The sequence below is a fragment of the Microcaecilia unicolor genome, chromosome 7 (assembly GCF_901765095.1).
Source record: "Microcaecilia unicolor chromosome 7, aMicUni1.1, whole genome shotgun sequence".
Lineage (NCBI taxonomy): Eukaryota > Metazoa > Chordata > Amphibia > Gymnophiona > Siphonopidae > Microcaecilia > Microcaecilia unicolor.
Genome location: NC_044037.1, coordinates 117,995,409 through 118,011,690, shown reverse-complemented (window position 1 = coordinate 118,011,690; position 16,282 = coordinate 117,995,409). Strand labels below are relative to the sequence as shown.

At 45.8% G+C, this 16,282-nt stretch overlaps 1 protein-coding gene across 1 annotated transcript in view; it reads right to left on the bottom strand.

The window, feature by feature from the left end:
- SRCAP (Snf2 related CREBBP activator protein) overlaps positions 1-16,282 on the bottom strand; it is a gene marked incomplete at its 5' end in the record, with an annotated part of 948,600 nt that overhangs the window by 534,047 nt on the left and 398,271 nt on the right. The gene's annotated exons all lie outside the window — the stretch shown is intronic.

The window sequence follows — 16,282 nt, the reverse complement described above, 5'->3', positions numbered from 1 at the left end:
CTGCGGATAACAATAGTTCTCTGCATCTTCATATTGGTCACCACGCCTGAAAGGATTCAGCCTCGGTGTCACGATTGTGGTCGTGACCCCTCTCAGACTCACCTTATTTCCAGCAGTCAGCTTCTGAGCTGGCTTCTGTCTGTTCTTCCTGAGTTAGTTCTGTCTCTGTGTGCTGGCTGCTTCCAGCATGGCTCTGATTACTCCACTATACTGCACCTGTGTGTGTTAAGCCTCTCTGTGCTTCAGTATGCTTTCTGCCTGTGTCTTGGTTTGTGTTCCTCTTGCCCTCTGGTGGCCAGAACCGGTGGCTGCCATAGACTTTCCAGACTTTCTTTCTGGTCCGGGCCGGTTCAGATATTCCAGCCCTCCAGACTTGGTTTGAAGTCTGGCAGCTAGCCTCATGATTGCTGCAGCTGAGTTTCAGCTGCTGATGGGTTTATTACCACCTGGAAACCTTCTGAGTTTGCCTTTGCATCGCCTAAGGTCCTTGGTATGCTCTGTGCACTTCTGCCTAGTCCAGTTTATTGTCTGAAAGTCTTGCCTGTTTCTAGTCTAGTCTTTGTGTAGTTTATCTTGTACTGTATTGCTTGTTTCCCAGTCTTGTTTCTTGTTTGTATTTCTTTGTTTAAGTTCTTGGTGGTCTGTGTTTCTTGTTTAGTGGCTGCCTGACAGCTTTCAGTTCTGTCTCTTACCTGTCTGTGTTTCCTTTCTTAGTGGCTGCTTTGCAACTTTTAGTCCTTTCTCTCAAGCCTGTCCATTTCCTGCCTAGTGTTGTATTGTCTGTCTGTGAATCCTAGCCCAGTAGTCTGTCTTGCTTCCCATGTATTTTCCTTTTCCCTCTGACCCTCAGTCCCTTTTCAGCCTAGTTGGTATCCAGTTCCTGCCCTGTCCGTTAAGTCCTGCCAGCCGCCTGCACTCAGGGGCTCAACTCCTGAGAAACGGCGGACAAGTGCAGGTGAAGTCTAGCTGTTCCTGTCGGAGTTCTGCCTTGTCTCTGGTGTGGGGTGGTTTTGCCTGCCACTGCTGCTCCATGGCAGTGGCCCAAGGGCTCACGAACCTAGTTTCTGCCTTGAAAACCTGACACTCGGATAGACACGATACCAGTGAATGGACATTTTTTATTAATGTAAGTGCCCTTGATAGCCTCACGCGGTGTCTTGAAGCCCAAGCCCAGGCCCAGATCCAAGCCCAGTTTTTTTTGTGTGTTTATCTGTTCCGGGTTTGTATATGTACATAATACACAGCCTTGGATTTCTTTATGATGTTTGGCCCACGTTCTTTCAAGTTTCCTGCACAGTTTTTTAATGTGTAGTAGCTCATTATTAAACCAGGTTCATGGTTGTTTTTTTAATTTTTGTTTTGAGTGCTGCTGTCTTGTTTAATATGTTTTCACTTGCTTCGTCCCATGAATTGTGCGTCCATAGGTCAGTTGTTTCTATGTTCATTTACCGCTGTCATCCAGAAGATATTGTTGTCTACGTTCCCTCTGGCTGTGTATATTGGTTCTCTGTTTTTTGCCATTTTTTCCATTATAATACAAAAGGTAAGCTTGCTGTGTTCTGACCATAATACTTCTTCCCATTTGTGGTTTTCCAATATGTGGTTGTTGTTCGCTGAGAGTCTGTATGCTAGTATATCTAGTAGATGGCCTTAAGTATGGAATGAGATGCCTTGTGCTGTATTGAAGTTCCATTGGCTTAGGAATTTCATAAGGATTCTGATGTTGGTTTCATTTTGTATTTTTCTAGGTGTTTACTGGCATAGTAACGGGTGGGCCTGGGCCAACCTAATTTGGGCTCAAGCCCACCCAAAATTTCATGTTCCTTAATGCCAGCTGAAAATATCCTCTCCATCAAACAAGCTCACTTCTTGGGTGGCCGCCAACACTGTTCCAAAGCTGCTACTCTCAGCCACAGGCCCCTCCACTGTGTGCATGCTCAGTTTTCAGGCATGCGTGAAACTAGGCATACGCTGAGGCTGGCAGCAGCTGCTTAGGCACAGTGCTGGTGGCCGCCCAAGAAGTAAGCTTGTTTGGCACGAAGGTGGTCTTCAGCTGGCAGGGCTTGAGGATTCCTGCCAGCACAGGTATTTAATTTACTTTCGGGGGGGGGGGGGGGGGGGGGATGCCAGGAAGGGAGGCAGAAATTAGTTTGGGGGGTGCGGACATGAAGTTTCTGGTCCACCAACTTTCATCTCGGCCCTCCCCCTAAATCGGCTATCTGGGTACACAACTGCTAGGTATAGATTAATATCTCCTAGTAATATGACATTTGGTTGGTTGGTGCAGATGTTTGATATGAAGTCCATGAAATCGTCTTGAGCATTTGACCACTTTTCAGAGGGGGCCAGTAAAATGGTATGATGCGTAGTTGATCAGTAAGTGTAGTATCAGTGACTTTGCATGCCAAGATTTCAAATGTTGAGGCTGCATGTTTATCGATAGTTTCTACGGTGAAGGAGGATTCGTATAGTATTATGACTCCACATCCCTTCTTGTTTGTTCTAATGTGTGTCGTTTTATATCCCGGTGGACATAGGTCAAGCAGTGCTGGATCATCTTTGAGACGCAGCCATGTTTCTGTTAAGAGTAGTATTTCTAGTTTTTCTGATTCTAACCAGTCTCTGAGTAGTGCTGCTTTATTAACTGCTGATCTCGCATTTATATATCCTACGGTAATCCGGGAGTATGTATTTAACTGTATGTAGCTGTCTGTATGGTCTGTTCGTTTTGGGACTGTAATCTTGTTTATTGTTGTTGAGGCCTGGTTTTATGTTGTTTCAGTTTTGTTTTGTGGGTTACGATTTGGCTCTTTGAGTTGATGTTGTGAGTGTCATCCAATTGTGATTTGTACTGGAATTGTATGCCATTCTTTGGGTGACGCAGCAGGTATTCCCATTATCCATATTACTAGTAAGTAGCAAAATACCTATGTTCTCAGGTTAGCCATTCTGCTTAGGGAATCTCTGTGTGTGTGTTCTCAGTGTTAGTTTTTACTCTCCTTCAGAGTGGCTTTTCTGCTGTGTTTTTTTTTTTTTGCAAGTATGTATTTATGTGGGGGTGGGGGTGTGAGGTAGTAATTCTGGGGTGTGTCTTTTTGGTTAGGTAGTCTTCATTCGTCTTCCTGGTTTGCTGTTGGTATTCTCTGCGTCTCCATGATTCCACTTCCTACTGAGATGAAACTTCCAGTGTCTGTGCCTCTTTCGCTGTTGCTTCCGATAGCAAATGATGCTGCAAATTTGTAGTAGTAAAGATCTGACTGGTAATGAGGAAGAAGTTAGCACTTAATTATGGTGTCCACAGTAGTGAAATAAAATTGATCTACAATAGCAATTAAGGTCTAAAGGCAGAGTACAGTGAAACTTTACATGTTGTGGAAGGCTGCACTGTGAGACAAAGTTGATCTACAATTGCAATTAAGGCCTAAAGGCAGATATTACAGTGAAACTGTACATGTTGTGGAAGGCTGTGCTGCACAGTGTGCTGTCTCGTGCAATAACTATTTTATCCATAGTCAAGATTGATATCTTAAATGCAATGGGTTCTGCTCTAGTACGATAGGTGGTAAGCAGTGATTCCAAGCAGTGTAGTGGTATTAGCAGTAGAGATTACCTTCTAAAGCTGAAGTAATTTATATGGGTGAGAATGTTATGAGGGTAGAAGATATTATAGAGACTGACTCTGTGATGAGGCTTTGGAGGTAAAGTCTCACGTTCCGGCGTCATACCTCGATGCATTATTCAGTAATCTCCGTCGTAGCCAGGAGAAGAGGAAGAGGCATGAAAAGCCCTTTAATGCAGCATAGAAAGGGGTCATATGTCAGCTAGCGAGCCTAACAGCCAGGCCGCAGGAGCACCACATGACCAGGGTTCCCCAATCGAGTCGCAGCGGCAGAAGGGGTGTATTTGTGATTTCAGTCTTGGGCAAGATCACTCTCCCCTAGGGGTTCCATGATCGTGCATACCGCTTATGGTGGAAAACGGAGGACTAGCTGCTGCCGCTTCTCACAGCTGTATCTACTATGGAACTCTAGCTTATTTCTTTGCAGAATACTGGGTGTCTAAATATGGTTTATTTACTCACTATAAAGTGGAAGCATTAGAAAATTGCCTTAAACTTATAAAAAAAAAAAAAAAGGGGGTTTTCATGTTCCTAAAACTGAAGTACTTCAAGGTGGTCTTGGATACCTCTCACCATGATGATACACTGATTTACAATATATTTTAAATTCCTCAAAGTACAGGCAGTGGAAGACCAGCAGGGTGAACCTGAGACCTTGGTTTCTTTCCCAGTATACATTTAGTAGCTTTCTTAGAAAGTTTACCTGAGGAGATTGCTCTTTAAAGGCCATTCTTTGGTCTCCATTGCTTAGCAGAAATAAAGTTGCAGTACTAACAGCTTAATTTAAACATAAGGGATTAGTTGTTTTATGGTCAAATACACTTGTTTTTTTCCACATGTTGCAAAATGTAAACTGTTTCTGGCTTTGAGGGCAAAGGTTTTGGCTGTGGGAGGAACTTTTTTTCAGCTCTTTCTATGGATACTTGATCATCTATCAAGGTACAAAATATGTATTTTTTGATGAAGCACAGTTTAAAAAAAAAAGTTCCTCCTGATAAAGATGCTTCTTTTACTGCATGAGACAGATATATATACTTCAGATATATGTGTGTATGTATACTTGATTATATATATATACTTGATATATACTTGACATATATATATATATATATATGTGTGTGTGTGTGTGTGTGTGTGTGTGTGTGTGACTTATACGGTCTGTGCCAGAGCCGGTGGTGGGAGGCGGGGCTGGTGGTTGGGGGGCGGGGATAGTGCTGGGCAGACTTATACGGTCTGTGCCAGAGCCGGTGGTGGGAGGCGGGGCTGGTGGTTGGGTGGGGCTGGTGGTTGGGAGGCGGAAATAGTGCTGGGCAGACTTATACGGTCTGGGCCCTGAAAAAGACAGGTACAAATCAAAGTAAGGTATACATAAAAAGTAGCACATATGAGTTTATCTTGTTGGGCAGACTGGATGGACCGTGCAGGTCTTTTTCTGCCGTCATCTACTATGTTATTATGTATGTTACTACGTATTAGGATCACAACTATAATATACTAGGTGGTTTTCCTCTATAAATTTGCCTTAGTTTTTTTTTTTTTTTAAAGTTCTTTTATAGTTTCTTCCTCTCCATAACGTGGATTTGATTGAGCGACTATCTAAAATACCTATACTAAAGATTTACTTTTTTATGGTATTCAAATTTACTCTGGCTGTATTGGAGTATTAAAAAAATTAATGAAAATTAAAAATATATATATCCTGTTGTGCACAGGACTCAAGCCTGAGGAGATACAGTGCTGACATATTTACATTTATCAAGTGCTTTAGAAGGGATTGAAGAAACCACTTCCCTTCAAGCCTATACAGCTGCTCAAAGGGAGGCTGTGATGAAGGCCTAAGAAACTCTGAGGAAGCACATGCTATTTTTAAGGATATCTGGTGTACCTCACGGATGACTGCATTTGTCTAGTCACTGGGCCAGGAGGTTGAGGGTCATTCCATACAGGATTCTCAACTTGCATGTGCAGCTAGCAAACTTCTAACTACTACTACTACTACTTAACATTTCTAAAGCACTACTAGGGTTACGCAGCGCTGTACAATTTAACATAGAGGGACGGTCCCTGCTCAAGGAGCTTACAATCTAAGAGACAAGTGAACGGACAGTCCGATAGGAGCGGTCAAATTGGGGCAGTCTGGAATTAGTGAATGGTAAGAGTTAGGTGCCGAATGCAGCATTGAAGAGGTGGGTTTTAAGCAAAGACTTGAAGATGGGCAGGGAGGGGCTTGGCGTAAGGGCTCAGGAAGGTTGTTCCAAGCATAGGGTGAGGCGAGGCAGAATGAGCGGAGCCTGGAGTTGGCGGTGTTGGAGAAGGGTACAGAGAGGAGGGATTTGTCCTGTGAATGGAGGTTACGGGTGGGAACATAGGGGGAGATGAGGGAGGAGAGGTAGTGAGGGGCAGGAGACTGAATGCATTTGTAGGTAAGAAGGAGAAGCTTGAATTGGATGCGGTATCTGATTGGAAGCCAGTGAAGTGACCTGAGGAGAGGGGTGATATGAGTAAATCGGTTTTGGCAGAATATGAGATGTGCCGCAGAGTTCTGAACAGACACCCTTTTTGTCCTCCTGCATTTGATGCCATGTCTGAGCCCTGCACTCACTGATGGTACAGTTAAGCCTCCTTACAGCAGGTGGCACTAATATGCTATTTCTGGGGATAAGTTAGGGAGCAGGGCTCGGACATGGCTAGAATTAAATGCCCTGAGTTAGTGTACAGAAGGGGAGGCTACGAGAAAAGGAATCCTCCCAGAGTGTTTTGCTGGCTACAGTACCTGAGAGCTTGGGAAGAGAAGCAGCACAAGACCTTGCTATTCTGTATTTGCCACAAGAAGAAGCTTATTTGAGGTAGGCCAAGTTTATCTTGGAATTTGGTTGACATCGTGCCTTTGGTAGTAAGGGCCAAGCTGAGTCCAATTGTGCTGAGTACTGCAAACAGGACTTGAACTATGGGGACTCCAGAACACAGGCAAGCTATTGGTGCTGCCATCGGAAGCGGTAGACAAGATGAAGCCCCGGGAGAGAACTGATGAATATAAGGAATAACTTTACATGTCTACTGTCACTTGGCCTGTGAAGGAACAGGTCAACTATTCCTCTGTATGAAAATAAATGATTTTCTTGCACACTTAATCCTCTGTGTAGCTGTATTTAACAAAGGCCCAGGCCCGCCCTCACTCACATTACCACACCATGCATAATAAACACTTGGAAATGAGTGTGCATGTTCTGGATTTTTCTGCCATTTTAGGCATTAAACAATTTGATGAGTAACAACATCACAAGTAGCATTAATCTGAAGACAAATTCTTGTTGGTAGAGCTTAGTTTAGCACCTGCTTGGCACAGTCAAATAAACAAAACTAAGGAGCTGTTATGAGACCTCTGCACATAAGCTCATAATTTTACATTGTTCTTAAAGCTCTGAGAAAACGGTTCCATCCCAGCATCCTTCAGTCACATCACCTATTTGTGTATCTGAATTGAATTCTGTTTGTCAATGGGAAATGCTAGCTACATAAGAATAGCCATACTGGGGCAGACCAATGGACTATCTATAGCCCTTCTAATAGTGGCCAATGCAGGTCACAAGTACCTGGCAGAATTCCAAACAGTAATGGCTTTCCCCATGTCTAACTCAATAGCAGACTATGGACATTTCACTTGGATTCACCGCACATGTCTACGTGGATGATATCCAGTTACTCTGCACTCTTGATCCCACCAACTTCCAGGAGATATCTGTCCTTTAAAATATGCAGATTACTGACAGGCTCTGGTCCAATAAACTGGTACTGAACCTTAGGAAATGCAACCTTCTTCTTTTTACTGGCAGAAAAGAGATTCTCTTTGCCTCTCCGCTGCTGCTCTGCAAAACTCCTGTTCCCTTAGTACCCAGTACCAGAATTCTTGGAGACATCTTGGATAGTAAACTCTTCTACAGGAAGCACCTCTCATATGTCATCTCATGGTCATTTTATAAATGAGGAACGGGTGGGGGGGGGGGGGGGGGGGGGGGGGGGGGGGGAGGGGGGAATGGGGCTTGATATACCGCCTTTCTGTGTTTTTTTGTAACTACATTCAAAGCTCTTTACGTAGTATATACAGTTACTTATTTGTGCCTGGGGCAATGGAGGGTTAAATGACTTGCCCAGAGTCACAAGGAGCTGCAGTGAGAATTGAACCCAGTTGCCCGCGATCAAAGTCTACTGCGCTAACCACTAGGCTACTCCTGGGATTCTGGAATCTTGCTATTTTTTTGGAGTTCTATGTGAAATGTTGCTACTCTTTGAGATTAAAACTCATCCGCTCTATACGATCACTCCTGCATTCATCAGCCTTTAATGTGTAGGTCTACTTTCTTATCCATCAGTTAACTTGATTACTGTAATTCTCTTTACAAATCACTTACATCGAAGGATCTCCGCTGTTTGCAGCTGGTCCAACATACTACAATTAAACTGATCCATGGTACTTGGAAATATGATCATGTCACACCACTGCTACAAGCCTCCCAATGGCTTCCACTCCCTTACCGCATTACTTACAAAATTTTACTCTTGATTTTCAAAATACTATCCACTGGGGACCCCTTGTTTCTTGCTTCTCTCTTAATTCCCTATATCCCTGCTCGATCTCTTCGCTCCACTACTCAACACCGCCTGATTGTCCCTTCAATTTGATATTGTTCACTCCAGAATTAGAAATTCTGTCTTTTCTGTGCAAGGCCCAGAATTTGGAACCAGCTCCCAGAACACGTTAGATCACACACTTCTTTGGAGCGATTTAAGATTGAGCTCAAAACCTACCTCTTTTTGGAGGCATTCCATTGCCCTTTACAATCTCATGCACACGCCCTGGCACCGCTTGGCTCCGAGATCAATCCCTCCCCCTAATATTCTTCCCTACCCCTCTATTCTGTAATGAATATTGTAGCTCTCCCCCTTTCCCCCACTCTGTATCATCTTCTTCCTCTTTCTCTCTTCTATCGTTTTTTTTTTTTAGCCTGTAAGCTGCTTAGTTGGTTTTCGCTGATAGGTAGGATAGTAAGTTCGTAATAAAACTTCAAACTTGACGTTTCCTCCAGGAACTTGTCCAAGCCTTTTTAAAACCCAGATACATTAACTGCGGTCAAAACATCCTTTGGTAATGAGTTCATTGAGTGAAAAACTATTTACTCCTATTTGTTTTAAAAGTATTACCATGTAACTTCATCGAGTGACCCTTAGTCTTAGTACTTTTGGAAAGAATGAACAATTTGATTCACTTTTACCAGTTCTACACCAATCAATCAGAACTTTGCAGACCTCCAACATATCCACCCCCCCCAAAGCCGTCTCTTTTCCAAGCTGAACAGCTCTAACCCCTTAAAATCTTTTCTATATGAGAGGAGTTCCACCCCCTTAAACATTCTGGTTGCCCTTCTTTGAACCTTTTCTAACTGCGCTATAGCTTTTGGACATATGGCGACCAGAATTGCACACAATACTCAAGGTGAGGTTGCACCACAGAGCAATACAGAGGCATTATAATATTCCTAATCATTTCTAGCATTCTGTTTGCTTCTTGCTGCCACCGCACAATGGGTGGAAGATTTCAGTATATTGACTCCTAAAGTGGAATCTAATATAAGGTAACTATGATTTGGATTATTTTTCCCCAATGTATATCACTTTGCATTTGTCCACATTAAATTTCATCTGCTGTTTGGATACCCAGTCTTCCAGTTTCCTAAGGTCTTCCTGCAATTTTTCAGAGTCCGCATGTGTTTTAACAACCTTGAATAATTTTGTGTCATCTGCAAAGCTTAGCTCGAGTTATCTGCAGCAGGGCTCATTTTATTCCTATAGGCCCTGCTGCAGATAATTCGAGCTAAGCTTTAGTAAACAACCCCCTAAATTATATTTACATTTATCAAGTGCTTTAGAAGGTAACTATGATTTGGATTATTTTTCCCCAATGTGTATCTATTTGCATTTGTCTATATTAAATTTCATCTGCCATTTGGATGCCCGGTCTTCCAATTTTTCACAGTCTGCATGCTTTTAACAACTTTCAATAGTGTTGTGTCATCTGCAAATGTAATCATCTCACTTGCTGTTCCCATTTCTAGATCATTCATAAATATATTAAATAGCACCAGTTCCAGAACAGATCCCTGGGGCACTCCACTATTCACCCTCCTCCACTGAGAGAAATGGCCATTTAACCCTACCCTTTGTTTTCAATCCAATAACCAATTCCTAATCCACAAGGTACAATTATGTCTTACCTGATAATTTTCTTTCCATTAGTCCCTCAGATCAATCCAGAGACTTGTGGGTTATGTCTCTCCACTAGCAAGTTAGATAGAGAGAACACCGAAGTTCGCCCACAAGAAGGCATGTGCAGCCAGCCTCACTTCAGTATACGATACCAAAGCAGTAAGAAATCATTTGAACCATAGTTCACTCTCCTGCCTCTCAAAAAGAGCAAATAATCTGAAGAAAAACCCTCCAGCTGCTTCACAGTAACAACTGTTTTCCAAGAACTTGTTGAATCCAAACTTCCAGACCAACAGCAGAACGCGAACCTAAACCACATGAACTATACCAAACTCTGCCATATATACATCATACAGAATCAGCTAATGCGCACCCCACGGAGGGCCTCTGGATTGATCTGAGGGACTAATGGAAAGAAAATTATCAGGTAAGACAATTTTACCTTCCATAGCGTCCCCAGATCAATCCAGAGACTTGTGGGATGTACCAAAGCAGTCCTCAAGAAGGGTGGGACCGCATACTCCCTGAAGACAGCACTGAAGCGCTGAAAAACGCATCCTGACACGCCGCGACATAAAGTCGGTAATGTCTAGCAAAAGTGTGTACCGACGCCCAAGTAGCCGCTCTAGAAATCTCGTTCAATGGCACCAGCAGGTACTCCGCAACGGACGTGGCCTGAGCTCTAGTCGAATGCACGCGAATCTGAAGAGGAATTGGCTTCCCCGTGGAAGATACGCAGAGCCAATCGCTTCCCGTAGCCATCGAGCGATCGTAGACTTAGAAGCTATCTGTCCCTTTTGTGTATCCGTAAACAGGACAAGAGCTGTACTGACTTCCGGAAGGAATTAGTAACATCTAAATATGCGAGAAGAGCCCTTTGAAATCCAAACAACGTAACTGACGAAAATCCTCTGGGTAATCTTCCTACTTGAAGGTTGGTAAATGCACTTCCTGATTAAAGGTGAAAACGCGAAATCACCTTCGGCAGAAACGACGGAACCGTAAGGACCAAGACTCCAGCTTCCGAACAACGCAGAAAGGGATCCCTGCACGACAGAGTCTGCAGCTCTGATACCCTTCTGGCCGAAGCCATGGCCACCAAAACCACCGTCTTCAACATGAGATCCTTCAAAGACATCTTACTCAGAGGCTCAAATGAGGCCCACTGTAACACCCTCAGTACTAGGTTCAAACTCCATTCCGGTACCACCGGCATCTGAGGGGATCGAACATGACTAACGCCCCGGAGAAAACGAACCACATCCGGATAAGCGGCTAACAATCGATCACCTAACTGGCCTCAGAAACAGGCCAATGCTGCCACCTGTACCTTAGGAGAGCTCAAAGAGAGGGCCTTCTCAAGCCCCTCTTGCAAGAAGGCTAAGATGGACGCAAGAGGAGCCAACTCCGGCGAAATAGCTCAGGACGAGCACCAAGCAACACAAGTTCGCCAGACTCTAGCGTAAGCTGAAGAAGTAGATCGCTTGCGCGCTTGCAGCATCGTCCCAATCACTGACTCCAAAAACCCTCTGCATCTGAGCTGCGACCACTCAATAGCCAAGCTGTTAAGACCAAATGGAATGGAATCCTGCATGTCACTGACCCCTGAATCAGAAGATCAGGAACGTCCGACAGCCGCAACGGGTCGTCTATCAACAGACGCACCAAATCCGCATACCAAGGACGCCTGGGCCAATCCGGAGCCACCAGAATGATCACTCCTGAATGCTGCGTGATCCTGCTGATCACCCGACCGAGCATGGGCCATGGAGGAAAGACATACAGGAGATCCTGCGGCCACCTTTGCAATAGCGCAACTATTCCTTCGGACCTGAATTCCCTGCCCCTACTGAAAAAGCAAGGCACTTTGGCATTGGAATAACGGGCCATTAGATCCAGTACTGGCATCCCCCAACGAGATGTGATCCGGTCGAACACTACTGGAGAGAGCTCCCACTCCCCCACATTCAACTATTTCCGGCTGAGGAAATTCACCTGCACATTCAGGACTCCCGCGATGAGAGCCGCTGACAAAATAAATAGCCACGTTTCCGCCCAGCGGCAAAACGCAAGCGCCTCCGTTGACAACTGAGCGCTACGAGTGCCCCCTTGACGATTGACATAAGCTACCGCTGTCACATTGTCGCAAAGGGCTCGTTCCGACTGGGTCAGCACCAAAGTCTCAAAGGCTTGCAGTGCCAGCCGAATCGCCTGCAATTCCAGAAGATTGATTGACAACTGAGCCTCCGATGGACTCTGATGAAGCAGGTTGGAACAAAGGGAACAAATTCCCATTCCCCAATTGCAACTGGGGACAGACTCGACTGTGCCTAAAGGAAGAAACGTTGGCAAGGTGGCAAGAACTGCCTGACAGCGTTTGAGCTTGCATGTAGACTCCAAGAAAAATCTGTAGTGAAGTCCAGGTTGTAACTGTGCAATAGAAAAACTAAGACACATCAGAGCTGAGGTAATCTTGGTCCACTCCTCCTGAAACCAGCCCAGGAGTCCTGCCTGAAGAGTTAACTGAGACTCCAGCATTGGAAGATGCAGCAGGCATAGGCTGACCTGGAGTTGAAACAGAGCTCATTCTACCAGCAGCCAGGTGGCTTGTTGTAGTGGAAGTGGAAACCCTGAAAGTGGTTTTCCTGGCCCAAAAAAACCTATGACAAAACCAAGTGGATTAAAAATCAGCCTTAAACTCATTCCCTAGCAATCTCCGAGACTTGGAAGTCCCTCAGGTCTTTACCCAACTGCCCTAGATCTTCTCCTGTCCCAAGATTACTTCCAAAAGGCAAGTTGCCAAATGTGACTTGGAAGCCACATCAGTGGTCTAATGCCTAAGCCAGCACTAACTTCTTACAGATAGAGACAAGAATTGGCTGGTGTGACTGTGCCCTATAACTGCTGTGCATTGGAGCTAACAAGTACGGCTGAGAACCAGAGAAAGATGATGTAGCAGAATATGGCTGTTGCACCATTGCATGCTACAAAAAGCAAGCTGTAGTGGGTCGTGAAACAGCAGCCCTAGAGCTCTGTGCTTACTCTCAGCTGATTGCAACAACTATTAAGCTACCTCTACACTGAAGTAGCTCCTGGACCACTCCCCATGAAATTTAGGTACCCCATACCAGGAAAAGATGCTAAAACAGAAGCAATTAGAGGTACCGGGTACGCTGCAGATACCAGGTAGCTGAGGCTAATATGCAAAGGTGTGGCCAGTATCAGTGTGCAAAGAGAGAGAGAGAGAGAGAAGGGCAATCTTTAGTACTGAAGAGTTCTGAAAACTGTTCCAGTCCTGTAAGTACTACTTGGCCAGGCAAGCAATAAGAGAATGAAATAAAATATGCCCCACTGGAAATCTAGCTGAGCCCACTGTTTCTAATAGGATGGATAAAACCAGCATTGAACGTGTAACCTTCAGGCTGAAAGGCCAGCCACCCTCCTCAATAAAACTAGTTTGATGTAAACAACACACACACACACTAAATGCCACCAGGGGAGCACAGAGAGTGCAGGATTACCATGGAAACAGAGAGAAACCTGAGAGGCCTACACTAGCAGTGTTGCCAGGTGGGCGGTTTTACCGCCCAATTGGGCGGTTTTCCGCGCCCCGCCGCGGGAAAATTTTTGCCCGCGGCGGGTTGCGGTTTTTTGGGCGTTTTTTAGGCTTCCGGGCGGCTTTTTGGGCGGCTTTTTGATTTTTTTCGGCCGCGGGGGGCGGGGTTAGTGACGTTTTTGGGCGGGGTTAGTGACGTTTGGGCGGGGTTAGTGACGTTTTGGGCGGGGCTGATGACGTGGGAGGCGGGGCTGATGACGTGGAGGCGGGGCCGATGACGTGGGAGGCGGGGCCGATGACGTGGGAGGCGGGGCCGATGACAGGGAGGCGGGCCCAATGACGTGGGAGGCGGGGCTGATGACGGGGGAGGCGGGCCCGATGACGTGGGAGGCGGGGCCGGTGACAGCGGGGGCGGGGCCGGTGACGCGGGGGTGGGGGTGTCAGGGGCGGGTTTGTGTTTGGGCGGGTTTTGGGCTGGTTTCTGGCCCGGATTGGGCTGGAAAAAAAATTTCTACCTGGCAACCCTGTACACTAGCCTCAAAATGTAACATTTCTCACAGAAACATGGAGTCAACAGCCCTAAGCCTGACTAACTAAACAAACTGTACTGCCATGCTCTGAGAAAGGGGAAGAGGGAAAGAGTGAAAAACCTAGAGTAGGATCCCTAATCCTGATCCCTTTGTCCCTTCCATTAATGATGTACACACACCCTGAACCTCATTAAGGAGGGTCCAGAAACATTCTTACTGTAAATTTTAGATTGTAAGCTCTTTTGAGCAGGGATTGTCTCTCTCTATGTTGGATGTTCAGCGCTGTGTGCGTCTGGTAGCGCTATACAAATGAAAATAATAATCACCTAATGAAGCACAGGCATCTCTACCAGAAGACTTTCAGATAGTCAGTACTTTCCAAGCTGCAGCTAAAGGCTCTCACAGTTGCAGGGGACTAATGAATCTCCGACCTCGCCCCTGGAAAGCTGTGGAAGACTCAAAGCTGTGGGAGACCTGAGTACTCCCACAGGAGTCTGCAAACCTCCCCAGGCCTCCTTTCTTAGAAGCCCTTAAATAACCAATCTGAAGAAACTGTGAGTGATCCACACCAGTTCCCCAGTCACATTTCTGAAAAATCTAAATGTAAAACTGCCTGAATTGCAAGCACATCAGGGCCCAGGGGAGCACTGGGGCTTCAGCATTGCCATGTGGCGTGGCAAGAAAGATGGTGCCATCACGTGCGCACGCACACCCAAGAAAACAACTGCCCTGCGCCCCCCCCCCCAAAATGAGCTGGGAAGGAAGGAGCACACCGCTCCACGGAGTTGGGTTGTACAGTGGAACTCCAGCATGGGAAACTGCAGCAGCCCAGTGGCTACTACTACTACTTAGCATTTCTATAGCGCTACAAGGGTTACTCAGCGCTGTACTGGGAGCCGCTTTTGCTCTGCCCACTGGCGCAGATAGGATAGTGAGTACTCACCCCCTGGGGAATCACTGTCACATGCCAAGTCGGTCCTCACACCATCCAGCCGGTACTGTAAGCCGGCATGAGCTTGCCGTGCTAGACAAATCTCAGACTGAGGAGATTTTTTTTTTTTTTTAAGGTAGGAGAGGACGCCGGAGCAAAAGAAACCTCAGACTCATTTTAAAGTCAGGACAGCGAGAACCCCAAACCCCAATCTGACAGAGAAGAGGGGTTAAAGGGGGAGGAAGGGAGGGACCTGGCACTACCAGGTGTGCACCCAAGTCCCATAACCGGGACACCTCAGACCCCAGCCACTCAACTAGACCCAGGGGACCAGGCCAGGAGCCAATCAATCCAGAGCTGCACAGATATGACCATCCAACGCGCCCCGCAGCACGAACACCTTTTGACGGACTCTGACGCCGACATCGGCCCTAAGACCGGCTCCCAGCCTAGCGCTCACGTACCTCTGAAGCCTGGAACTCTGAGGACTGAGAAAACACTGCTTAGCTTGCAGGGATCTGTGTTTGTGTCTCTGTGAAGTTTTGTTTTTTTTTAAGAGGCAGGAGAGAAACACCAACAGACGAATCCCTAAGCAGCAGAAGGCTAGTGGGGGGAGATGGGTAGGGACCTGGCACCACCAGGTATAACCCCAACGTGCGCAAAGCACCTCAACCCCAAATTTGCTGCTGGTGGGGGGAGACGGGTAGGGACCTGGCACCACCAGGTGTAACCCCAACGTGCGCAAAGCACCTCAACACCAAATCAAGCTCAACAACCCCCGAGGGAACGGGATAGGAGCCAAATCACTTCAGAGCTGCACAGCATGTCTCTTCACCTGCTAGATAGAGAGAATACTGAAGTGAGGCTGGCTGCACATGCCCGCTTGTGGGCGAACTTCGGTGTTCTCTCTATCTAAGCTGCTAGTGGAGGGACATAACCCACAAGTCTCTGGATTGATCTGGGGACGCTATGGAACAGAACATTGGCTCCTATCTCATGGCTCTACTTTTCTCAGGAATCTCTCATGAAGGACTTTGCCAAAAGGTTTCTGAAAATCTAGATACACTACATCAACCGGCTCACCTTTATTCACTCCTTAAAATAAATGAAGCAAATTGGTGAGGCAAGACTTCCCTAGGCTGAATCCATATTGATTCTGTCCCACTAAACCATGTTTGTCTGTGTTCAGTAATTTTATTTTTTTATAATAGTTTTCACTATTTTGCCCGGGGCACTGATGTCAGGCTTACTAGTCCATAGTTAGTCGAACTATACCTGGAATTCTTTAAAAAAAAAACCAGCATTACAATGGCAACCTTCCAGTATTCAGGTAAAGTAAGTTTATCTATCGTTACCAAATGTTACAAAACTGCAATAGAAATCTT